Below are 24413 nucleotides of genomic sequence, written 5' to 3'. Positions count from 1 at the left end.
CTTTGCCTTACTTGGACATCTTCCCAACCTTTGGAACACCTCCTGTACTTCTGCATCCTATGACCAACCATGCCTGCATGACCACAGATGCCTCTCCTGGGACAGAGCTGGGCTTTCTGCCCCTTCACCTCCATGTGGGATTCACACAAGGTGTCTGTCTTTTAGGTTGTGACAAAGAAATGCTCATGACAGTATCTCCTTCCTAAGCAATCACAAGGTGACACCCCAGAAGAGCCCTTTGTCTTGGGCTGGAAAGGGATGGTCAGCCCCTATCGCTACTTCTGCAGTTACCAGTCCACCCTGGAAAGCTTCAGACCTGACCTTCAGGCAAGCCACGGCTGCTGCAGCTCCACTGCCTGCCTCAGAGACACACTGGCTTCACCAAACCTGGCCATCCATGCCATGGCAGCCTGCAGAAAATCCACGCCCATTTCCTGGACCTTCCCTTCCAGATGTTTTTCAGTGTGAGGCAAAGCAGCCTGAGTGTGCCTAGATTTTCTCAACAGAGAGGCCTGCATCTGACCAAAGAGCTGTCCAGACTGCAGCAACCATCCAATTCTAGTTTCTTTTCACAGTCTACTGATGGATGACATTTATTACCTGTACACTCAGCCCCTCAGCCTCCCCCACCTTGCTTTCTTCCTGCTTCTCCTTTACCCTTTGCTTTTGTATTCCCTCTTTGGTTTTTGTCTCTCTTGGCTAGCTAATTCTTCCTCAGGCAGTTTTTGAATATAAAGGGAAAGGAAAATAGTTGGTACTAACACAGATTTGCAAACCACTCTTCAGCTGGCTCTCAGGGAATCAGGGCTTCAGTTCACCTGTTCGGACTGTGAGCTGTTCTTTACTCTTTCCCTTTAGGGATTCACTCTGTTCTTCAGCCAGCAAAGCATGGCCCCAAACTCAAGTATAGACCCCAGTCCCTAGCATAATCTAACACAGGTTGTGAACTGAGCAATACCTGCTGAAAGCATCCATGAAATCCCACCCCCTGTGTCAGCAGCTTTTGGTTTTACAGAGCATAGCAATACAAGCAGTTCTTGAAATACAGTAGACAGCTAAATCTTTTTTGTCTTGTTCTTCAGGATAAAGGCACTAATAAAGAATAAGGACAGGAATAGGCCTTTTACACCCCCATCCAAAATATCAAGCTTTCATGATAAATCAATTCTCCTGGCTTGTAGTACTGCTCCTAGTTATCTCTGTAAAGGTTCTGGGAATTAAAGACAGTGCAGTGGTCCAAAAAAATGCAGTTGTTCTGCTGGAGGAAGTAAGGGCCAATGTGCTGGATTATACGGCCTGTGGCATTACCACCTCCACTCACATGCCCCCAGGAAAGGAGATGGGGCTCCGAGTGCCAAATGTACCTGTTTCAGGTATTACTGTTGCCCACTCAGTGAATTAACAACCCATTAACCCAGTAACCAGTGTATACTCCAAGACAAGCTCACAACTTTGCACTTAAACAAGAGTCAAATCTTAAATTTTGATTTAGAAAGCAAAGTCTCAAGAGTTCTGATCAGTAAGTAAATCAAACATTTAAAATAATTTGTGCTCTTATTACAAGATCATGAGACAGTGGAAAATTAATCTTACAAAGTAATTGAGCTCATAATACACATGAATTTTGCCTTCCTGAGCTCTAAGTCAATTCTTTCCTAAATTGCCATCTTGCATAATGTTAATTGGCTCCCAGAACACCACAACCTTAATGCAGCAGCTACAATATTTCAGTGCTGTCTTCTACAGTTATACACAGTACCCTGCCTTCTAAATCTGTGAACCCTGAGAGATCAGAAGCATGAGCTGCACAGTACTATTTTTCTTATATCCAAATATTTCTTATTCAGTCTTCCAAGAAGGCTCTGATTGCCTTGGAAGGTCACCAAGACAAAGAACCACTGCAGCAGCTCAGTGAGTTTCTAATGAACTGCACTAGTGGGCAGCTGTTAGTTACAAGTAATATCCTGCCTTTCTCTCAAAGCCATGATATCGCTTGTGCAATGTTCTCTCTGAGCATGGCTAGAAACATGAACTGTGCCTTGAGATTACTAACCCCTCCTGTGCCCAAGGCAGGGAGGTTACTTCAGACCCGAGCAATGCACAAGCCAGCTCTGCTAACTTGGGGAATCTTTGACTCTGGTGGTATTACATCGGTGTTATTTGCATGGTGTTATACAGCTCTTTGGAACAAATCCTGTAGTCCTGCAAGAATCAACAAAAGCCTGGTGTTCAATACAAGTGGATTCTTTCAGAAAACTCATCATTCTCCCTTTGCTTCACAAGGATATCTTCCTGAATGGAAAAATTGCCAGAGAGATTTAGAAGACAATCCAGAATTGCAACATATATCTGGTGCACTTGGACTCTGCAGACTCAGTGTGATGGAACTTTCATAGGAACTTAAAAATGGGGACTTTTTGCCATCCTTCACACACACATCCTTCACACTTCCTTATGCTGAGACAGTCCCTTCAGAGTGAGATATTGGGCAGTGGAAACAAACAGAGTATAAAAAGCCTTAATTGCACAAATTATTTTACACTTGTACCTTTAAATCTTCATTTCACCAGATCAGCAAGTCCAGTACTATGACCTCTCAAGTACGTATCACATTCTGAGTGATTTCTCAGGGTGCTCTGGGAAATAATTTATCTCAAAGGGCAGAGTGATGGAATTTTTTAGACTCCACAGCAAGATTTGGAAGAACTCTTCACTGTCACTGCAGCTCATTAGCCAGTCTTAGTCTTCAGTTGGACACAACATTATATCAACATCTGAGTTATCACGTAGGTGGAATGTAATCCTCATCATTTAACTTTTGGAGGATTATTCAAACCTCAGTGATGTGACCTGTCCTCCTGGAGAAAATGGAAGAGGAATGAAGGGTACTACTTTTACCTTTCTTTACTTACTGCAAAATTAAATGTAATAAAAGGAAGACTTAAGCTCTTTTATGGTAGAATTATTTCGTATAGTATTAACAGGCAGATCTATGGATAGAATATTTTGCTTGACCTACACTTTAGTACTGCCTGTATTTGTGAGATGGCAAACAAGTAAAAGGATGAAAGCTGGAAACAGCATTTGAATTACATTCTTCCTTTTGATTAAATTCTCCATAAGAGCTATGAGGAGAGACAAGATGCTCACGACCACAACATGAGCAACAGCAGTGTCATGGCCTCAGAGGTCAGAATGGGAAGGTGCATTTCAGACACTCTTGAGATAAAGTTCTGTCGTTCCAGTTTGGTCTTCCATTTTTTTAAGTTCATTCAGCTCTAGCTACTAGAAAATTATAGTACAGGAAAATTCAGATCTCATTCTGTAACTGCTGAAGAAAACTGAGCACATTCAGGATGCAATGCATCCTTTGAAGAATATTTCAACCTGGTCAGGAAAGTCATGCTGGGTTATGTCCCTGTTTCTCCACTGGCTATAAAGATATTATAATGTGAGTAGTTCAGATATGGATATGGTATTCCAAGCTGTAAACACCTGAAATGAGATGACATGAATGTCATCCCCAGGTTTTTTTTGCCTGATTGATCATAATACAAGCACAAATAACCTGGCATCCAATCCAAATGTTTAATTTCCTCAAGTACATGTTCTAACCCTGGATGAAGAAATCTTTGAGAGCTATCACTGGTACAAGCTCAGCTGGTATTTCAAGTTGGGAGATATTAAATTAGTATTTCTAGAAGAATCTGCTGCTGACCAAAGGCATTGAGAGATTGAGAGGAAAAGGACAAAGGCTTTTATGAAACAGTCTCAACAGAAAGACTGGCTAAGAACATCTTCTGGCTAGGGAATTAAATGAAATTTTAGGGAGACTTCAGCTTACAGTTACATCCTCCAGCAGTGAACATTAACTGAACAATAAATGAAAAATACTGCCAGGTTCTCGTCTTTGTATTTGGAGGAAGTAAAAAAGGGAACAAAGACTTACAATTTTGCCAGAATTTTCCCATAATATTAATTACTATAAAAGTTAGTGCTCCTCTGCTGTGACACAGTAAACCCTTCTAACCTCCTTTATTATCTCAGCACTCTCCTACTGACCTCTGTCTCCTCATGAGGACAGCAAATGTGTCACTTTGCCATTTCTGACTGGCCCTGACATGCCAAGGCTTCCGCATGTGCTGGAAACCCGTGAGATTTCCATGAAATAACACAGGACACATCCAGAAAGTAATGTACAAACCTATGTATATTGCCTATGTACAAACACTTAGAAAGGCTGTGGCCTGCAGATGTAAACTAAAGGGGGCCTGAAGCTCTCAATACCTGTTGTCTTTGGCCCCTGTTACAGCACAGCCACACTGCTAAGATCTTTAGATTACAGCATACCACAGTGAAGAGCAAGTAATACTTATGACTATAAAAATATGTTGGAATATAAAATTTGAATACAATAAAACTGTAAACATTGCTTAAAGTTTACTATATTGCCAGCCAAGTAATGCATTTTTGCAAAGAAAAAAACCCAAGTGGTTATAAAATACTGGGTTTGCAGTGGGAAGGCAGTAATTTTTCATAAGATGTTGATATTTCCAGTCAGCAAACACTCATCAGGATGCTGGTAAGTTGCTCAAGGCATAATGTCGAATAATGTCTCCTCATATGGTGGGAACTCTGATCTGACTGTCCATCACACTAAGGTTACAGATTACATGGCAACCTATAAACAGTTTATAATAGATAGTTTGCAAATGCTGCACTAAGAACAGAGGGCTTTCATGTGTCTCTGTTTATTCTGAGTTATTCAGAACATCAAGAATAAAAAGTTTAACCAAACCAAAGACAGGTTGTACACAGTCAATGTTTAAAACATTCCAGTGAAGCATGAAAACAGCTGTTAGTTCTACTGGCAGTGGCTGAATCTTCCTAGGAGTATTTGGAGTTGCAGCTGACAGAATACGTGTTTGGTAGCAGATTACTTGTATTCTGTTAATTTAGCTCAGAGCAGATGTGGGTATTTGTTTTAGGGAGGGTTCTAAAGTTCAGAAGCAGAAATTTTCTGGGTATGCTTGAAATAATGCAGGCAGAGATAGCTGGGATTTCCTGCCTGAGTAATTCTTCCCTCAACTTTTCCAGATGAATCACTTATGAAGAGAAAAGCAATGCCCATACTCCTCATGACTTGGGACTGTCAAGTTCCCATTGTACAATATCCCCTCTCTGCTACTGACATCCTTAACTCACGTGTCAGGGAATCCAGAATGCCAGTACCTAAACAGCACCCTCAAAATCCTAAGGGACAAGAAGTGCAGCACAAGTAAAAACGAGTGGGTTCATTTTCTCCTTAGTTTGAAACACCTATGCCCAGTTTACAGAGCAAGATAAATTGTGCTGTAGTTTCAGCCTTGCACACATCCCTGCAAGTGTTCAAGGCCAGGCTGGACACGGCTTGGAGCAACCTGCCCTAGCGGAAGGTGTTCCTGCCCGTGGCAGGGGGATTGGAACAAGATGATCCTCAAGGTCCCTTCCAACCCAACACTGTGACTACGATTAGAGCCGTGCAAGGTTGTGGCAAACTGCAGTTTATACGGGACCATTTGTTCCTGCAGCCCGGGATGAGACCAAGTAACACTGTAGGAAAATGCAGCTATCACTGCAATAAAGTAGCACAGAACAGGAATTCCCACCACTACCACGTCATAGAGATTGGGAAGAAAGCATGCATCACTACCAAGGAAATCAAAATAAAAGTTTACAAGAGCCAACCCTTTAGAAAATACCTCATTCCTTAAAAAACACCCATTAGAAAATACTTCATTCCTTAAAAAAAACCCAAAGCCATGGCAGAGGTTAGATTCTGCAGTTTAGTGATAAAGTAAATAAATCTCTATATGTTCAGAAAGAAAATCCTTTTGGAGGAAACTGTTTTCTGGGAAAATTTCTAAGTTGTTTCAAAAAAACCCAAGTGTTCCTACATGCGATGATAATGTTAAAAGGAAAACAGAACAACATCAAAGACAGAGTAAGCACATTTACTTTCTTTTCACATAAATGCACTTGCACACCACCATACACACTCCTTTGATGACTACCATTTAACAAAAGTGATTTCAAGAAATCATTAAAAATCTTCTTCTTCCTAAAAACCTGGAATCTCAAACACAAATCCAATTCTAACAATGAATAATAAGGGTCTGGCCAGGCCCCCCTGCAGAAAAGCTGCAGCTGTGTAATTTCTACAGCTCAGCTGTTCATGCCACACCCATACAGACATATATACATATATATATATATATAAATAAATAAAAGTATATATATATTTATCAATCATATATGGGTAATTTGAGAATCCCTTGTTGCTCAGCCAGCCAGGGCAGCCAAATCTATTTCTGCAACACTGACTGTGATCTTGGGGAACAGTAGCTGAATGCTCTTGTTCAGCTTGAGGGCACTGTGGGGGGTGACACCCCAGCCTTTCCATCACCCACTCTGGCTCTCGTCAGGGTTTTTTTCCTCAAGGACAGAAAGTTATTTAGAGGCTCCTCTCAGGCAGCAACAATTCAAGCAATTTTTCTATATTGCTTGCTCATAATCCTGACTCAGCTCTAAATAGATTCTCAAGTGAAAGTTCATGCACTGCATTTTTTCAGTTGCATTAAAGCTAGATGGATGCAGACTGACATGCACTGATGCTAAAGACTCCAAAGTACTGCACTGTTATTCAGGTATTTTCCTGTGGCAGAAATTTTGGAGGAGAGATGTTAACCCTGTGAAGTCCAACAAAATGAACTCTCCAGGTGTCTGAATTTGGAAACATTTTCCAGTTGGAATTAGTATTGCAGAAACATGTGCTTACCTGCTAAAGGAAGAAGAAAACAGGACTGAATAGTAAACAGGGAAGACTCTCCAGCAGGTTTCCAAGAATCAACATGAAAATTCTTGACAGGCAATACAAACTGGTTGAAAAAAGTCAGGCCCTTGCAAAAAAGTCACCTCTGCAACAAAAGATGAACAAAAGATCAGTATTGTAAATATTACTATTCCACAATAGGTTTCAAGAGTGCACTAATAAACCCACAATGATACACAAAGAAGTAAAATAAGCACAATAATCAGTGCTGTTCTACCTCACTGCTGACTCAGATATTTCTTCTTGCACTTTTCTGTTTTATTTTCTTCATGGGGAGCAATTCATTGGCACCATCATTAAAAACCACACTTGTCTCTAAAGAAGGCAAAGAGAGCTTCCACGGGCACAACCAGGGCAAGCAGTTCTGTGTCCCAACATTAAAGAGGTGACAGAAGAAGGTTTGAAATATGCTACACGACCTGCTGTGATTAGCTTTGGAGAATGTATATCCTGGAAGGCTTAAATGAATAATTTAGAAATACTGGAAATTCTTTCTTTAGGGCTTTAAATGATGGGTGCAATAGCACTGCCTGCCCCGGGCTGGTCTTGAAGTGCCCCTCTGAGGTGACTATTAACACAGTTAACAACCCCAGAGTGGATAAACAGGTGAAGCACAGAATGAAGAATTATGTGACTTCTAACCCCAACATAAACACCTTCATAATTGAAACATTATTTTTTTCAAATAACTGGCCAATACATACAGAACACTATTAGGAAAATAATATATGTGTGTGTATATATAAACACATACATACATATATATGTACATGCACATACATACATATACCATACACACAGATACACAGTGGTATTCACATGCATCCACATTCTGAGTATAGTTCTTCATGCCTTGCACTTTGCAGTTTTTAGTACCAAGTCTAACACACTGCTAAATTTAACTAAAAATACATATATGTCCTCTTTGGCTTATTTCATCCTGGGTATAAATTACTCTTGCTTTTGTTTTGCGACATTTCATATTCACTTTGCAAGGATGTGACTGCATGTGTTTAAAAATATGTATTTTAAAGTTAATCTTTGCTGCACCTGAGAGAACGAAACAAACCCCTTATATTCACCCTTTGTCTGCTCCACGGGTATCAGCTGCACTCTTTTACCACTTATTTTAGGTGAGCTTAGAGGTGCTAGCTTAAGTCAGAGCACTGGGCAAAGTCAGTGCATTTTGCCTGCAATGCATTCAGGAGCACAAACACAGCAGCTCAGCAGAGAGCTGCAGAACTGGAGAAATCACTCTCAGCTCGGAGGCTGCAGAGCCCTGAACTGGTGTCCTGAGCACCTGGGCCAAGGTCGGGAAAGCAATCTCTCAGCAGCACGCACGAGATAACACGTACACACATCGTAACCCAGAGCAACAGCAATTCCTGTGGACACAGCTGGACACTGCATGAGTGTAGGAAAACTGCTCTAATTGTATGGAGAAATCCCACTGATGTGCTGAGCCCGAGCAGCAGCCTCAGCCAGAGCTGACTTACAAGATGGACCCTGGGCACTGTGGCTGACACCATCAGTATTGTTCAGCTAAAAATACATGACTGAGACGCTGATGCTTGTCTGTTTAACACCAAACCAACTGCTTTGGAAACTTTCACATCACCTTGTGTTGTTATCTGCGAGAAATGCAGCATTCCAAGGACCTTTCCCAACTGACATGGACAGAGACTTGGCTGTAGAGTATTTTACAGGAAACCCTCCCAGCCAAGGCAAGGGCCCTAGCCAAGCCCTGCTCCCTGCTGGCTGGGAAGTGTGCCATCAGCTCCAGGAGTTTCTGTGATAAAATATAATCAAGCCACTTGGACTTGCTGATTTGGGCCTATAAACGCTGCTCCCACTTTTGGGGTGAATCTGGAGACCTCACCTCTGGGTGGAAGCACTGTGTAGGATTTTCCCAATTGCCAGGAAGGGTTCTGCAGGTATTATATAGTATTGATACTATCCCTTAAACCAAGCATTTCCCAGAAGCAGAATTTCAGAATTGCACGACAGTTTTCTCAGGCACACACTGGTGGCCTACCCCTCCACTCCAGGGATAGCAGAAACAGGAGGCTCTAAGGAGAATCCCTGTTAATGACCCAAAATTACCTTCAGGTTGTAGCTTTAGAGACCTCCTGACCAGCATGGAAAGAAACATGACTCCAGAGGTTTTTGGACCCTAAAGCTGCCACAAAATCCAGACTCATCTCAAACTGCTCTGAGCCACGGGGCAGTACAATTTCCAGGTAAATTCTACATGTGAGGCAGAGGAGGAAAAGGTGTAGTGTGGTTATTGATGCTGTTTGTGAACTGGTTCAAAACCAAAATATTACTCCTGGCAGCCTGTTTCTGTTGCATGTATTCTGACTTTGCTTTCTTTTTCATTAGTTACAATTAATCTGCTTTTATATCTCTGAGGACATAAATTAATGAAGATCAAAACCTGAAGGAAATAATTCCCCTGAAAATCCTTTGTCCTACTCTTAAAAGAAGCCAGATGAAAAAGATATAGAAAGCTCTGCATTAGAAAGTGTCAAATTTGACTCTGGAGACAAAGAAAAAGCTAGAAAGTACGAAAAACAAAATTGAAAATTTAAGGGGCTGATTACAGGATTAACACGGTCTAAAAGCATCAATATATCCCCATCTTATCTCAGATTATGACTTTTTCAATACTCAAGGCTCCTACTTAAAAGCTCTCTTCACACTCACAGCTCCAGGAATTCATATTTAGAATCTCTGATTCTTCACTTCCCATAGACTGACTCTGAAGCATTAGGGACTAATTGATCACAGGAACAATGATGCACAGATCCCTGCCAGCTGCCTACATGGGTGAGAGTGGTGATGTTCCACTCTGCAGGGAGCACCAAGTGAACTGCCTTTCACAGCACCCAAAACTGAATTAATATTCAGCTAAGTGAAAGCACCTCACAAGGGAAGCTTCTAAATGCAACTGCAGCACTGCCGGCATTTTCACACTGCAAGCAGGCTGTGAATTTAATCCCAGAGGTAGAAGAGTAACACATTTTTCAAGGGGTGAACCACAATTTAACAAAACAGATAAAAAAACCCATCGTCGTGATGGCAATGTTCCTCAAATTCATCCATGTCTTTATAGACTGAGGGTTTTAAATCTTTCTGCACTCTTAGCTCTGCCTTAATGAAAATCATAGAAAATATTGAACAATTTCAGCAGGAAAAGACCAGAAAATCCTATTCACAGTGTGCATAATTTGAAGTTCAATTCACCTTTGATGCATGAGTGCCTTGGTTTACAGGCTGCCCATTTAAGTCTCACATTGAAGTCAACGTCCCACAGCAATTTCAATAAAACATTAAAGTTTCAGGTTAACTCAAGGAGAAGAGCTCTTGGACGGGTGGGCGCAGCATAACTCGACACTAAAAGTTCTCTTTGAACTGTCCATGAGCTCTTTCAGGACACAACAGAAAGATCTCTCCTTTGCTTCCATTGAAGTGCTTGAACTCATGACTTTTTGAAGTAGCATTTAAAGGGTTTTAGTGCTAGAAGATGCAGGGAGTGTAAACGAGGTCATTTTGTAAGAATTTCAGATGAGAATCCACTGGATCTCCTTTCCTGGCTCAGGCACTTTAGGAATCTCAAGAGACAAAAACTGCCAACTGTTTCCCCCTGAATCTGAAAACTGAACAAATCCAGGCAGCAGCCTGGCACTACCTCTGCAGCAACATTTCTCTGCCCACCACAATTTAAAAAAAAAAAAAAAAAAAAAGCAAGCAGCATTCCACTTCATCTTCCTTTGCTTTTGACTGAAATGCCAAATGCCAACATCAACATTTCTTATTGGCTTCCTTCCTCATTCCCAAGAACTGTAGGAGGTGGGAAAAGAAAACAGGAACATGTCAAATTGTCCTCCTATTTATAAACAATTCCTGCACGGTGGGGAGGTCCTGCTCAGAGTCGCCCTCACCCAATGAGCCCAGCACTCAGCCTGTCTGCTGAGGTGTCAGACCCCATGTGGAAAACATAGTCAGGAATAGCAGCTTCCTACTAAGAACAATAGCAACCCTCTAAGGAGATTAACACAGTGATGGGTCCTGGGCAACTTGGACTCATAGCCAGCTTAGAGAAACGAATCTCGCCCTTCTCATCCAAGGTACTGCTCCTGGCACGGCCAGCAGCAAAACAAGATTTGGAAGGAGGATGAGGAGAGGGGGAGAGAAGCATCTGACAACAGAGCAGAGCCAAGAGTGACTTCCAGTGCAGCAGGAATTTACAGTCTGCATGGAAAAAAGGGATTATTAAGTCACAACCCACAAACCCCCTTGAGAACTTTATCTCTTTTCACACTTCAGTAGACTTTGCTGAACATGCTCTAAGGATCACCAAGGTTATCATGAACATCTCTACTCAAACCACCAGGCTTCTGGCACACCACCTTTCAGAAGTTCACCTCTCACATGGCTCCATTTTCAGAGCACAGCTGGGCTTACTTATTTCCACAGTGGGGATCACAGAGCCTGATGATGCCAGCAATGACACTACAAATAGAGGCATATGGAGAAATGCAGTGGAGTTTTACAAGAGATACTCACAAGCCCCAGTGGCAAACAAAAACTCTGAGTGGATGGCAGGGATTGGGCAAAAGCAATGGAAAACACTGTATAGCTCAATTCCCAGGGCCACTATGACTACAGGGAAACTTAAAAACAAGGAAAATTAAAAAGGGTAACATCCTTACATGGACAGCACTCTACTGCCATGAATCCTGAAAACAGAAGTAATTGTCACTTGCATTTAATCGTATGAGGGAAATAGGAAAAAAATTGGATAAGAATATTATGGAGGCGTTCATCCTAAGCTCATTAGAGATGGCTTTCAAGACTCCAAAGAGAAATTTAAGAAATGATGCCACTACTATTCCTTCTGCCCCAGCAAAGCAAGGATGTTCACAGGACTGTGTTTTACAGTTGCTGTGTAAATAAATCCAGTGGTATCAGCTCTGCTGCCAAGGGAGGTGAAGCTTTGCTGAAGCTGCCAGATGCAATAGTAAGATAACTTTCTGCTCCAGCAGTCTTGCAGATTTTGAAGAAAGGCAGCAAATAGCTGGGGGCAGCAACTTCTTATATTTCCTCTGACATTTCTACCACATTCTAAGACTCAGATTCTGACTCTGCTTGAGATGGCAGCTGCTTAGTCAAAAGCTTCCCCAGGAAACCCAGAAATATGAGAACACAGCCTGCATCTGCTGATGTTCTCAGAGCACACACTACTGCCTGAACCCCTTGAGAAATAACAGAAGAATATAAAAGAAGCTTTTGTCTCTCTCTCAGTGAGGCTGATATGCCTGGACATCAGAGAACAAATTACTGTGGGAAGAGACAGAGCAGGTCTCTCATCTTTTAGCTCACAAAGTCTGGGGTGGTGTGAGTGTAGGGCTTGGACTTCTACAGAGGTTGGCAAGTTCATGGCTCCATTGATTCTCCGTAACTGAAAGCAGCCAGAGGCTGGATAAGCCGTGCACCAAAGTTAGGACTTGGTGTGCTGGAGGCAGTATGTAAGGAATGGTTTTGTGGGAAATAAACTAACAAAAAAAAGAAGAGCTGAATAGAAGTAGCAGCAATTACAGGGCTATCATAGAAAGCACTTGGATTCAACTCTGCTTTCTGTGCTCCTGCCATCACTAATTTATAGTCCCACACTGCAAATATACGTGGTGTAAAGACTGCCATCCCATCATGACCTCCTTGAACAGTTTTGGGAGACACCTTGAGCCAACAAGATTTTCTGTAATGACTCAATTGCAGAGCTATTCTCAGGGATTTACAGCTGCCTGAATAGTCCTTCAGGCTCAGGAAGGGACACTTGCCAGTGATTTATCTCTGGAAAGTCTTTATCATCATTAATAACTCCAGGAGAGGAGTATCCAAAATTGTGCTATGCTGGATTTTATTTTTTTAGGTTGGGTACACAAAGTATTCTTCTATGGATGTCAACAGTACTCCATCAGGACCCAGGTTGTCATGAGACCACCCCAAAGAGCTTGCATCCATCACAGAAAATAACACCACTCAAGATGTGTTCCTAGCAGTCCTGTCCCGATCGTGATTTGTACACAGCCCCTGGCCGGCGATAAGGAGAAGTGAACCCCACATTCCTTGCCCTGGGTGAATCCTTCACATACCTCTTGAGTGTCCAGCTGATATTTCAACAAAGCTATGTACAGCCATTCACAAGAGCACACTATACCTTTGGAATTTTTGTTTAGTTTTGTGTCTGTTACCTTGCAGGTCATGCTTGCCTGTTTTCCACAGCACTTGATGCAAAGAACATTTTCTTCACAATTACAAGGAGAGGTTCTTCCACAAATCCCTGGAACTGGGACTGTCAGAAACTGCACAGCTCTGGGTAGCAGACAGACCCTGAGCTAATGAAGCATTTTAACACATCCTTAACTTATTTTAAGCACAACAGTAGTACCACTGTAACTCCAACTGGCCATTCCCTTTTATATAACCTATCAATGTTCCAAATTCCTATAAATTCCTAGTTCCTATCAATTCTTCCTCGAGATAACCTATCAATGTTCCAAAATTGACTGTGCTGCAAAGATACAGGATTTGATCCAGAAAAAGCATGCGTGCTGAAATGTTTGGCTCCCAAATGGTGTAGGTTTCTAAAGAGAAGTGCGAATCAAGAGGGAGAGGATTCTTAAGGTTTTCAAGCAGTTAGAGGCTTTGCCTTGGGGTAGATTTTGTGACCAGGCTATTTAGTAGTATTAATCTTCAGCTATTTTGTTCACGATACAAGTCATTTGGCTGTCTGCACTGAGTGGAGAGACAGCAACCTGTCAATGGCAGAGCAGCTGCACCACTCCAAGCAGACAGATGGTGAGGATGCAGCTCAATTCTTTCCTCTCTTTATTTCCCTCCTATCATCTTATTTTATCCAAACCCCCTCTCCCCCCTCTCCCAGTTCTTTCGACAGGGGGAAGGAGACCTACTTGGACCTCAGTGTGCTTAAAGAGCAAATTATGTTTTTGATCCAATTACTTCCCGAGTCTCTGTAGTAGCAATCTGTCCTCACCCCAGACAGAAAGCAACTGCTGTTGCACAGCTGGTCTGGCACCAGCAGTGCTGGCAGATGAATGGCAGGGCAGGCAGGTGTGATGTCAGTTTGGCTCACGAGCTGCAAAGAAATCAAGGAATAAATCCCTGCCTGTTGCAGAGGGGAATGTAATTTGGAAGCTGTTCCTGCAGAGTGGCTGGTGGTTAAATCTGAGAAAAGCCTAATGGATGAGCCCACTAATTCTTGGATCGTGCCAGTTGGCACTGGACCTTTATTGGAGGACTGAAGGAGGCTCTCAGATCCTCACTGGCATCTAGCTGCCATGGTTGTGGGCACACAAACGCTTCAGGATCATCTTGAGGGCAAGACTGGTATTAGATGAATTAAAGATAAATAACCTTACGACAAAAAGAAGGTAATAAAAGGAACCCCAATTCATCAATATAAACAACAACCTAGGACTTCTTCCTCATTCTCCTTCACTCAATAAAGCAACAAGTTATTTTGGACGACCCAACGGGTTGCTAGCTTGGCTGAAGTTCTACGCAACTTCAAGCTTTTTAAAATAAAACCCTTTTCAGTCTGGGTGGTGGTATCTTTTGCTTCTCCATTTTCATTTGCCAGGTTGACCTCAGAGACTTTCACTGTCATGTTGTCACTCCTACCAAAACTTCCAAGACCACTGAAATTTTCATACACAAATGGATGGATGAGTTAGTCTGCAACATATGAAGAGTATGACCTCCTGAGAGAACACAGGCCTTCTGCTACTAACATTGCACTCTGTGAGCTTTGTGACCCTGTACAAAGGCACATGGACCTTGTACCTTGTGCAGGAGACTCAGCCTCAAGCATCAGCCTCTAACCAGGCAAAACAGAGGAAAGGAGCTGATATAAAAACAAAAACATTGGAAGAGGAATGTAAAGGCGAACATTTTGCAGACTAACACATTATCCAAACTCACAGGAACCCTCTAGCTCTGCCAGAACAGTTAAATAGATTTATCTAAACCAGTCAAAGCTTCTGCTTAGACACTGTCACCCTGTGCAAACAGATCTCTTAGTGGGTGCAAGCAGGAGGGTTAAAGCAGTCACCAGCCTGGGAATCCCTCCTGCCCGGCCAGAAGAGGAACAGCCAGAGCAGAACTAGAACAGCCATCCTCACTGACGCATCTCCTATCCCCAGGTTAACCTGAGCTTTTTGATTTTACCTCAACTGGCTCTGCTCAGCAGACACATGCAAGACTAACTGCTGGCAAAGGGGCATGACCAAAGAGCCACGGCAAAAGGGACTCTCCATATTTTAACTGGAAGCAGTAGTTTGCAAACTTGATGGCAGTGCAGCACCCTTTGCTGTGCTTTATCTGAATCATCCATCAAAAGCCTCAATGAAAGTTTCTGATGGGAAAAGAAGAACACAAACCTATGAGTTTTTTAAACATTAGTTCCAGTGTCCTGTTGCAAGCAGGTGACAACCCTGCGTGTGTAGCCAAAGTAATTTAAAACCTGAACAAAACTGCTTCTTCAACAAAAGACGATACAGTTGAAGAGTTTTCAAGCTTCCAGGACAACAGAGCAAACACTAGAGATCTGATATGACAAGTAACTGAAGAACAACAGATTTATATTTTAGATCCATGGCACAACCCAACCAGAAGATTTTGCTACATATAAAACCAAACTCTGGAAAATCGTACAAAATTACGATAGCAAAAATTAGGTGATAACTGAAGTGGAGGAAGAATCTGGGTAGCAAGGCATACTGGGGAGCTTGTTGCATCTGTGATGGTGGACAATACCAACTGATAAGAGCTGTAACCTTCACAAAATTGCCCAACCTCCGTTGAATTAGAGAGCGCTGTTTCTCCACTCCTTCCCATCAGGTCAGAGAACAGTGCTGGGAAGCTGCCAAGGGTCCGGGCAAAGCAAACTAAGAGGGGAAACTCCTCAAAAACTAAATCCAAACCTGAAAGACGCTCAAAAGCCTGCACAAACCTAAGCGCCATTTCTTAGAGTTTTAATTCAGGAAAAACTCTCTCTGACCATCAAGGGCAATCCCACCTTGAAGGTGTGATTACACTCAGTAAAAATTAACTGCAAGTCAGGCAATTTTTTCCCTCTGGCCTTACTGAGCAGGCTCCTCAACATTTACCAAATAGCCTAAAAGCAGTTGTATTGAAAGATTTAGAATTCTTATTTCTTGGGGTTTTCATTATTCTCAAACTGTGGAACCTCAGTAACAGACTCACAGACCCAAATTTGACAGAGGTAGCTGCTGTGGGAATGCAGCACAAGAAAAGATAATTAAGCATTAAGCAAAAATAGAAGCATGTGTTCTCCCAGGATACATTCCAGGCACAATCATTTATGGGTAACTAAAGAACAGTGTAAGTGTTTCCACAAAATCTCACAGCAGGAAGCCAGATGACTCAAAAACAAACCTGAAAACCCCTATATCCTTTCATTTTCAAACAATGAGGGAGAAAAAGTCAAGATGTCACAAAAGGCTGGTGGACTTTGTTTATGCCATGCTGAGTCAGCATCTCACTAAATTCCAAAGGTGTCACTGAGATGGTGATAAGGCAGCAGTTCCCAAGGAAAGATGGGCCAGATCCTTGGTGCTACGTTCTCCACACAGGGTCAATGCAGATTTTTTTATCCTTCAGCAGCACTTTACTTAAGGTAATTTAAAAATTACGATTCCATGCCTCAAAATTAATTCTGAAGCCTCAGAAGAAGCTGAAAGACTACTATGAATACTGTATGACTGCTATTAAGTCCAGGGGTTTTCTTCAATTTTTTTACTCTATATACACACCAGAAATATCCTGATTTTGCAGAAATATTGATGGGATGATGTTTAGTAGCTCTCTCCTGCTAATTAAAGGGCAGGAAAAGAAAGACACTCTTTCTAAAAGGTTACATTTCTGTCATGACAGTGATGCTCAAAGAAATGAAAAAAAAACCAAAAAAAAAAAACCCAGATAAACAAAAGGAGCCCTCAAAAGTGAAAGACAAAATCAAAATGAAGGGAACACTCCTCCTCCCAGCCCTCCAAGTCCATTTTCTTCAGGGATGGAGTAGTCTGTAGGCAGGCCTTCAAGAGCTGATTTAATATGGCTATCTAAAGTGGTGGGATTTGACCAGACATCTTCAAGTTTTGCTAAGAAAAAAATGCAAGAGCCCCTCTTGCCCTGCCTGTCCTACTACAGTAACAGAAACAGGCTGAGCTGGATCTGGCATGATATTAAAAAAAATCCAAGAGAATTAAAGAAGGGTGTAAGTGCACTTGTTTTCCCTTCATAGTCATCTTCAAGCCTTGAAAACTCAGGTTAATCCCTCTTACACGTATTTGTTTCTAATCTTTACCAAATGTGACTTCCATCTTGGGACAAAGCTGAGAAAAAGGAGACAGATAAAGGCTGGAAGAGAATGTGAAACCACCTGCAAAAGGAGAGATTAACACAGATGCCTTTGTGCTCATGGAAAACATACAAAGAAATGCGACAGGGGAGACACTGCCCAGGGAGCCATGAAAGCACAGCTAACAGCAGACTGCAGGAGGCAGTAGGCAAACACAATGGAGGGAGTCAAGGATTTTTGACTCAGTAAAAAGCTCTGCTTGTTTCTGTTTGAGCACAAATACTCTCTGTGGAAACAGAGGACTTGCAGGCTTGGTATTCCCATAAGAGGAAGGCTCTTCCCCCAAGATGGCATTAGCCAGACTGGCTTCAGGTCCAAACACAAAAGCATTTTGGTGGCTGAACCACAAATAACTGAAACAAAGGCCAGATTTCTGTTCTCCACCAAAGGTGATGGATTGAATTGGTGAGTTTTTAAATTGCTTTAGCTTCATGGTGACTTCAGAAGACCCAGGTTTTCTTGGGAATCCTTTCTGTCCTTGTTTCCTGCTGCTGCTGTCCCCCACTGCACAACCTTGCTGGGACAAGGCACAAGGTCACATCCAGCTGTGCTGTGCCAGTATCCATCTTTCACTGAGGTAGCAGAGAGCTGCACTGCACTTCACTTAGGTGAGGTACAGCAGAGCTGGCCATTCTGCATCCTTCCCTAAGTTATTCCATGCATAAAGGATGTAGTAAATATTTCCCTTGTATTCCTTCAGGCTTGCAAGATTTGCTCTTACATTTAGTAGAAAGTAAGAACCTCCAACATGACCTAGTACCTTAATTTACATGATTTTATCTTTAAGGTTGCTGAACAGCTCAATTTATTAAAATGAGCAACAGACAAACATAACCCCAGAGGGTAATAGGTTTACTCTAGTAATTTACAGTTCTCACACGGAAGAAACTGAAACGCAATCAGAGAGGGTGGGGAAGAAGGAGGGATGGGAAGCAGGACAGTGCCAAGACACGGCTGCCAGTGCTGCAGGATTCAGCTACAGCCCAAGATAGCACTGTTGGCATGGGAAAGCTCCAAGGAGGAGGGCACATGGTGCTGCTATACCTAAAAACTCAGTACTGAATAATCAGCACCTCTGGCTACTCTAAATGCACAGGCATCGCTCAGCTTCTCCGCACTCACTGATTTCTTACCCATGTGCTCCTCCAGAATTCACCCAAGTCTGCAACAGGACAGTGCAACTAGGCCATTGCACCCCCACTGCAGCTACAAGACGTGAACACGGAGATCTGTTTGCATCAGGGCTGGAGTCACTATTCCCAGATATCTCCTGTCACCTCCCAAAGAGCCACAATCCCTTTTATTTCCTCACAGTAAACCAAAACCATCATAAATTAAGAACAAACTGAATACTGGTGTGAGCAGAATCTGCAGCACTCACATCCTAGAGATTTTTGTTCCCAAGGTAGGAAGATAAGGGCTTTGCTGTAGTCAGCAAAATAAAGTGTTTTTAAAGCATAATCAAAGCAAGTCTCTCTTAAACAGCTTCAAATATCCCCTATGACTTTGCAAATCCTGACCAAGGGCACCATCTTGCAAGTACTTTATTCCACCAGAGCATATTGTGCTGCTCAGTGGCATGAACTGTCTTCAAACTCCACTAATTCCACTGTTTCTTCCTGTTCTTTATCAGCTTAATAAATCTGCTCCACGACTGTCTCATTCATACAGGCAGGTGGGAGAATGTGCATCATAGTAGATGCAGGAGTTAAAAAAAAAAAGCCAACACCGATAAGGGGGAACCAAAGCAAAGTCTTTCACTTGCTTATATCTGGGATCTCTGTGCTCTGCACAGAGCTCTGCAGCCAGCCAAAGCAGTAGCAATGACTACCTAAGTTCTGCCCCTCCAGAAGGTTTCCTAATCACTGTGGCCATCTCAAACCACAACCTGCCTCCAGACGACACGGGATCCCATAAAGAGTTGAGTCATAGCCAAAGATCAGATCACTGCCCCAAGTTACATGGATATTGTTTAGTAAGGCTTGTGGATAGAAAGTCATTCTGAGCTCTTCAAGGCTCTACTGGGTTTTGAAAAACTCCGACGGATCGAACAGGAATCCCAACAGATGCCACCTTCCTGGCTATGTTGCATTTTCCACATTCCCTGTAACACCACCAAGCAAGGAGCATCCAAGGGTATGTCCCAGAGTTTAAAGCTGCATCCAACCTTCCCAGCAGCTGATGGGATCACCTCACAGAGGCCATCCAGGGTCTGGCTGGATATGCACTCTCCTGGCTGAAAAGAATGGCAAGTCTCATACACATTTTCACCAGCTGTGTCAGTAGAAGAACTACATCATCTAGATGCATAATGTGTGCTTCTGGGAGCCACATGCCCTGTAATTCCCCAAACAAGGTTACACCAGGCCCTAGGGAGGACACACTGCACACCCAGCAGAGCAGTGGCCGCTGGTTTAACAGTAGTGGCTCAGCTATCATGCTCAGTCTGTACACACCGTGTGTCTCTGCATGTTTATCCATGTACATCCGTGTCCCTGCATGGAAAACCAGAGGAAAAACAAGGAATGCTTAAGAAATGCTTAGGAAAGAGCCTAGCTCAATTAACTGCCCTACCATCCACAAGCTCCCACAAAATTGCACTCCAGGCTCCAGTCTTCCCAGACTTCAGAGTGCTCCACACACAGGAGGAGTCTGTGTTCAGCAGTGCAATGATCTGCAATTTCAGTGTGCTTTTATCACTCTTCTTGCCATAACAGACTTTAGGACAAGAAATGAACCCTTCTAGCAGGACACCATTCTTCACAGGATTACACAATATTAGAGTATTTTTATTTTATAAGCGTTTTTCTTCTCCTGTTGTTTAACACTGTGAATGGAGAAGCTGTTGAAAGAAGGCAAGCAAACAAGGAGGCTAATAGGGATACACAACTTCCAAGCATTTATCAGCCCATTGGCTTGAATGAGAGCAAAAGAAAGGCAGAGAAGAAAGGGCATCACATTTTTGCCTATGCATGCAGATGATAGTCTTTATAAATTTAAATTCTTGCATCTTCCAACAAGCACAAGAATTTTTTCAGCAACAATGGTGCTTAATTTTAATTATTTTTTCCCTAAGCTGGAGATTTACTTTCTAAATGTGGCTGAAGTGGCAACTGAGCGTCTGCAGAGGTCTGAGTACAAGGCAGTTAAGAGTAATCTCCCTCACATAGCCATAAAATGAAAGCGTCAATGTGCAAGGCAGGGAATGCACTTTGCTTTGTGTTTATACTCTGCCTAGTAAAGGGTGGTCTCAGTGCCTCAGCCCAGGGGTTTAAAGGCAGAAAAAAATCACCAATAAACAACAGATACTAAGGCAGATAAATGAAGAACTGGAACTATTTGTTAAATAAGCATGACAAAGGTTAATAGAATTAGCATCTATTGGACTTTTCTTATGCTACAAAATAATTATGAAGGCCAAGATTAAAGTGTGAATGATCAAGAAACCTTCATGAAAATTCAGCAAAGATCTCGATGTATTCACAGGAAAGTAACAGCTCTGCAATTCAGTTACATCTCTCATTAAGCATTGTCAAAAACTCCATGAAAGGGAAATGAAGTTAATTGAATTTAAATCAGCTAATAAATATTCTTTTGCATACTCTTTTCCCAGCAAAAAAAATTAGAAGAGATTATGCCAGAAGTCTATTACTAATGTTAAAAACAGCAAAAGAAAGAATTTACTGTACATGAGTACAATAAGCTAAGCATAAACCTTGTATCTTATTAGTGGCTGGGATAATTCTTCAAATCAAATATTCAGGTAAACTGAGAAATGGTGACTGAAACACAGTATACACAGTACATGGGAAAAATTTACCTTTTAACCTGGATTAATATTTTCTGTCTGTGTAACTGTGGACAATTCTGGTAGTCACATAGGCACACACTTAAGCCTGAGTATCTCCAGGAAACAGCTTAATGATGATAAATGAACAGAAATCTTGCAGAATAAAATAGAAAATCAACTCACACTGGAATTATACATGGCAGAATTAATTTGGGAAGCATGCTGCAATGCCAAATTTGATTCATGCTAGCAGATCTCACTAATTCAGGCCAACATCTGGTTTCTTATCTGAACTTTGCAAGCTGCTTCTCAGTTACACAAAACCAACTTGGATATTTTATAAGAACGAAGTCTTTCTCAAATTTTCCAATACTTTCTGTCATTAGAGATGCCAGAACTACCACAAGTATGTATTTTTCCTGGCACTGTGAACTGGATTGATCCAGCCTCCACTGATAGGTGTCCTGGTTTGAAGGCCAGGTATCCGCCAGGGAAGGTGGGAACCTACCTTGGAATGGAAAATGTGACCCCCTTCCCTCCAAATCATTATAACTTTGAAATTAAGGGGCTTTTAGGCAAAGAAATGGGAAAAGGAGCAGCAGTTCCCTACCAGCACATAGGCATGTACCACGGCAAAGGAGCGGAGCACAGACCGGGCCGCAGTTCCAGGGGCGCTGCAATGGCTCCCGGCGGCGCGAGTGCTCCCTGAGGCGGGTGACGGCGGGCGGGATGGACGAGCACTGTTTCCAGCCCAGCCTGCTGTGCTCACCACCGGAGCACCTTCATCACTTGCCTCCTTCCATATTCCCTCACCACCAATGATCAAAAGAGTTCAAGATGCTCCAGCATTTGTTTTACAGAATGCCAGCAGCCAGCTGATGCTCATGTATGTCCTGGATCAGAGGCTAAAGATGGAACGAGACGCATTAATTCATCCATACAACCCAAGCTACCAGGGAATGACTGCCCTTCGAGCAGACTACAGACAGGGGCTTAGCAGCCAGCTTCCAACAGAGGAGCTGACCTGGCAGACTGAAGAGCTTTGTTTCCAAAACCTGTACCCTAATTCCCAGGCACAGCTCAGCCAGGGAAGATGGGACTCCAAATGACCAGCCCTGCAGAACATTTTTCCCAGCTCTGTGTGTTATACAACACCAAACAACATTACCACCATTTTTCATAGAAGATTTAGCTTCATTGCAAGCAGCTTTTCTTGATGTTCAAGGTACCTTCTCCTTTGCAGCCCATTATGTCCAATCACACCCTCTTGCAAAGGCTAAGAGATTATGATTCTTGAGTAGCCATACCTGAAATCAATGGGAGTCTTTGCTTCTCAGATGATTTATGTTAAGCATTTTTAATCATTCCTCAGAAATCAGTCACTTTGCCCTCCTAATCAGCTCTTTCCGTTCCCTCAGAAACTTTCCAAGGGCAAGCACCTTACAGTTATGCCAGGGAGCTAAATATGCATCCAGACTGCATGTGTAAAGCCTGTTATTTTTCTATTCATAACTGGGATATCATGGACCACTGCGCTTCCGTACAACTGCTGCACTGCAGCAGCCACAGTCAAGCACAGGCCCTTGATTTGTTCCAGCCCTGTGACTGCAGGTGCCCTTTCACACCCAATACACACATTAACCTACCAATCATTTTCTTCTCTCTTTCTAACCCTCAGTCTCTTCAGATTGTTCTGCATCATTGGTGTGTCTGCACAGCGACAGTTTATTGCCAATAACTGCAGGCACACAAGTTTGACACATGAAAAGGCAAAACTCACCAATCTCTTCTGATGCCTCCCATGGTCCCTTTGACATTCCTTCCTCAGCTGCCATCATCCTAGCTTCTACATCTCACTACTCCTGAGCAGAAACAGGATTTACTCTTGTTCAGGAAATGCATCACCACATTTCCTGAAAGAGCTGCTACTTTGTCTACTCGCACAGGCAACATAAAGGTACCTCTGTGGTGATGCCCAGTATCTTTGGGATGACAGCTGTGCCCCAATCCACTCATCAGCCTCCCAAGCAGATTGAATTTCAGCCTAAGCAACACAAAGGAGTATATTGTGGCTATCTGATGGGCAGAAAGAAATTTGCACTTCACAGTTTCTGTGAGTTTTCAAGCAGTTGCAGGGTAACGTAACAGAAAGTAAACATATTTCAAGTGAAAATATCTCAAAATAAAATTGACATCCCATTTGTTTTCAGAACCAGTCTTCATTTGAGATCCATAATCATTAAAAGAAACAATCTTCAACTCAATTGTGTGAGCAGAGGAATGCCCAGCACCAGAGTGGTGTTTTCAGTTAGCTGTCAGGTTTCATTTAGCATTCTGCACTGGTCCTACAGCTTGGTTCGCCTGGAAATTTTAAATGCAAATGTATTTCCAGGATGACCTGAGAGAACAATATCAGAATTTTACCTCACACGACAGTTCCTTGCTTACTTCCATTAAACTCCTTTTTTCTCATTCCCATATACACAGATTTGCTGCTACTAAAAATATGGCTTAAACAAGAAAATCTTTACCTATTATTTTTTCTGTTGAAAGTCTTTCCCATACTCTTCTGCTTAAAGAAACCTAAACCACAGCTTAAATAATGTTTTAAAATTTCCTAGAGCTCCAACCTGAGACACAGAGAGAGCAAAGAATTTCTTTAATAGCAGAGAATAAAAGTATTTCATTCAAATCATCCCCATACATTATTTCCCATCTTCCAAGGGCTAAATATGCACTAGCTAATTAATCACTCTTTCAACGACACCTCAAACTCACCAGCCTTATCCTATTAAACTGGGGAAAGCAAACATCTCCACGAGGATGTGCTGCTGGACAAGCACTTGTCATTTTCTTCTCTTCTTTGTGCTCAGTGTCAATGAGTCCCGGGCCAGAGATGTAGGCAGATAATCACCAGCTCTCACAATTCAATAGTTCATTGAGAGGCTGTGACAGGGCTACTGGAAAGGCAAATTTTTCACTGACCTTTTTATGAAAGCATTTATTGAGCAGTGACATTGAACCACTTCAAACAGTGTTAAATGATCAGAATCAGACCTAACAGTTCTCCCTGGCACAAAGATGTTGTCGCCCACGTGCGAGACCAGCCACTCGTGCAAATGGAGGCACAACCTCAACGCAGCTCAGCAGTTTGTGCTGAGCTACACGGGATCAGAACACATTCTAGAAATTACAGTGCCTTCATGGTGCAGCAAAACATGCTCCAGTTTTCACTTTAAAGAACGGCTTTTTGATTTGCATTTTGATTTATTATCAAACACACACAC

At 42.4% G+C, this 24413-nt stretch overlaps 1 protein-coding gene across 8 annotated transcripts in view; it reads right to left on the bottom strand.

Moving 5' to 3' along the window:
• The window catches only part of PRR5 (proline rich 5), a 130420-nt gene that overhangs the window by 56734 nt on the left and 49273 nt on the right, over positions 1-24413 (bottom strand). For 6 of the 8 annotated variants that reach the window (XM_064421517.1, XM_064421519.1, XM_064421515.1 and 3 more), the window contains one exon: positions 6818-6956. The gene's annotated coding sequence lies outside the window, so the exon portion shown is untranslated. Of the gene's footprint in view, positions 1-6817; positions 6957-24413 lie in introns of those variants that run through there. The other 2 variants (XM_064421521.1, XM_064421522.1) reach the window with 2 other exon arrangements.

This window comes from Passer domesticus, chromosome 5, assembly GCF_036417665.1.
Source record: "Passer domesticus isolate bPasDom1 chromosome 5, bPasDom1.hap1, whole genome shotgun sequence".
Taxonomy (NCBI): domain Eukaryota; kingdom Metazoa; phylum Chordata; class Aves; order Passeriformes; family Passeridae; genus Passer; species Passer domesticus.
This window is presented reverse-complemented; position numbering and strand designations above follow the sequence as displayed.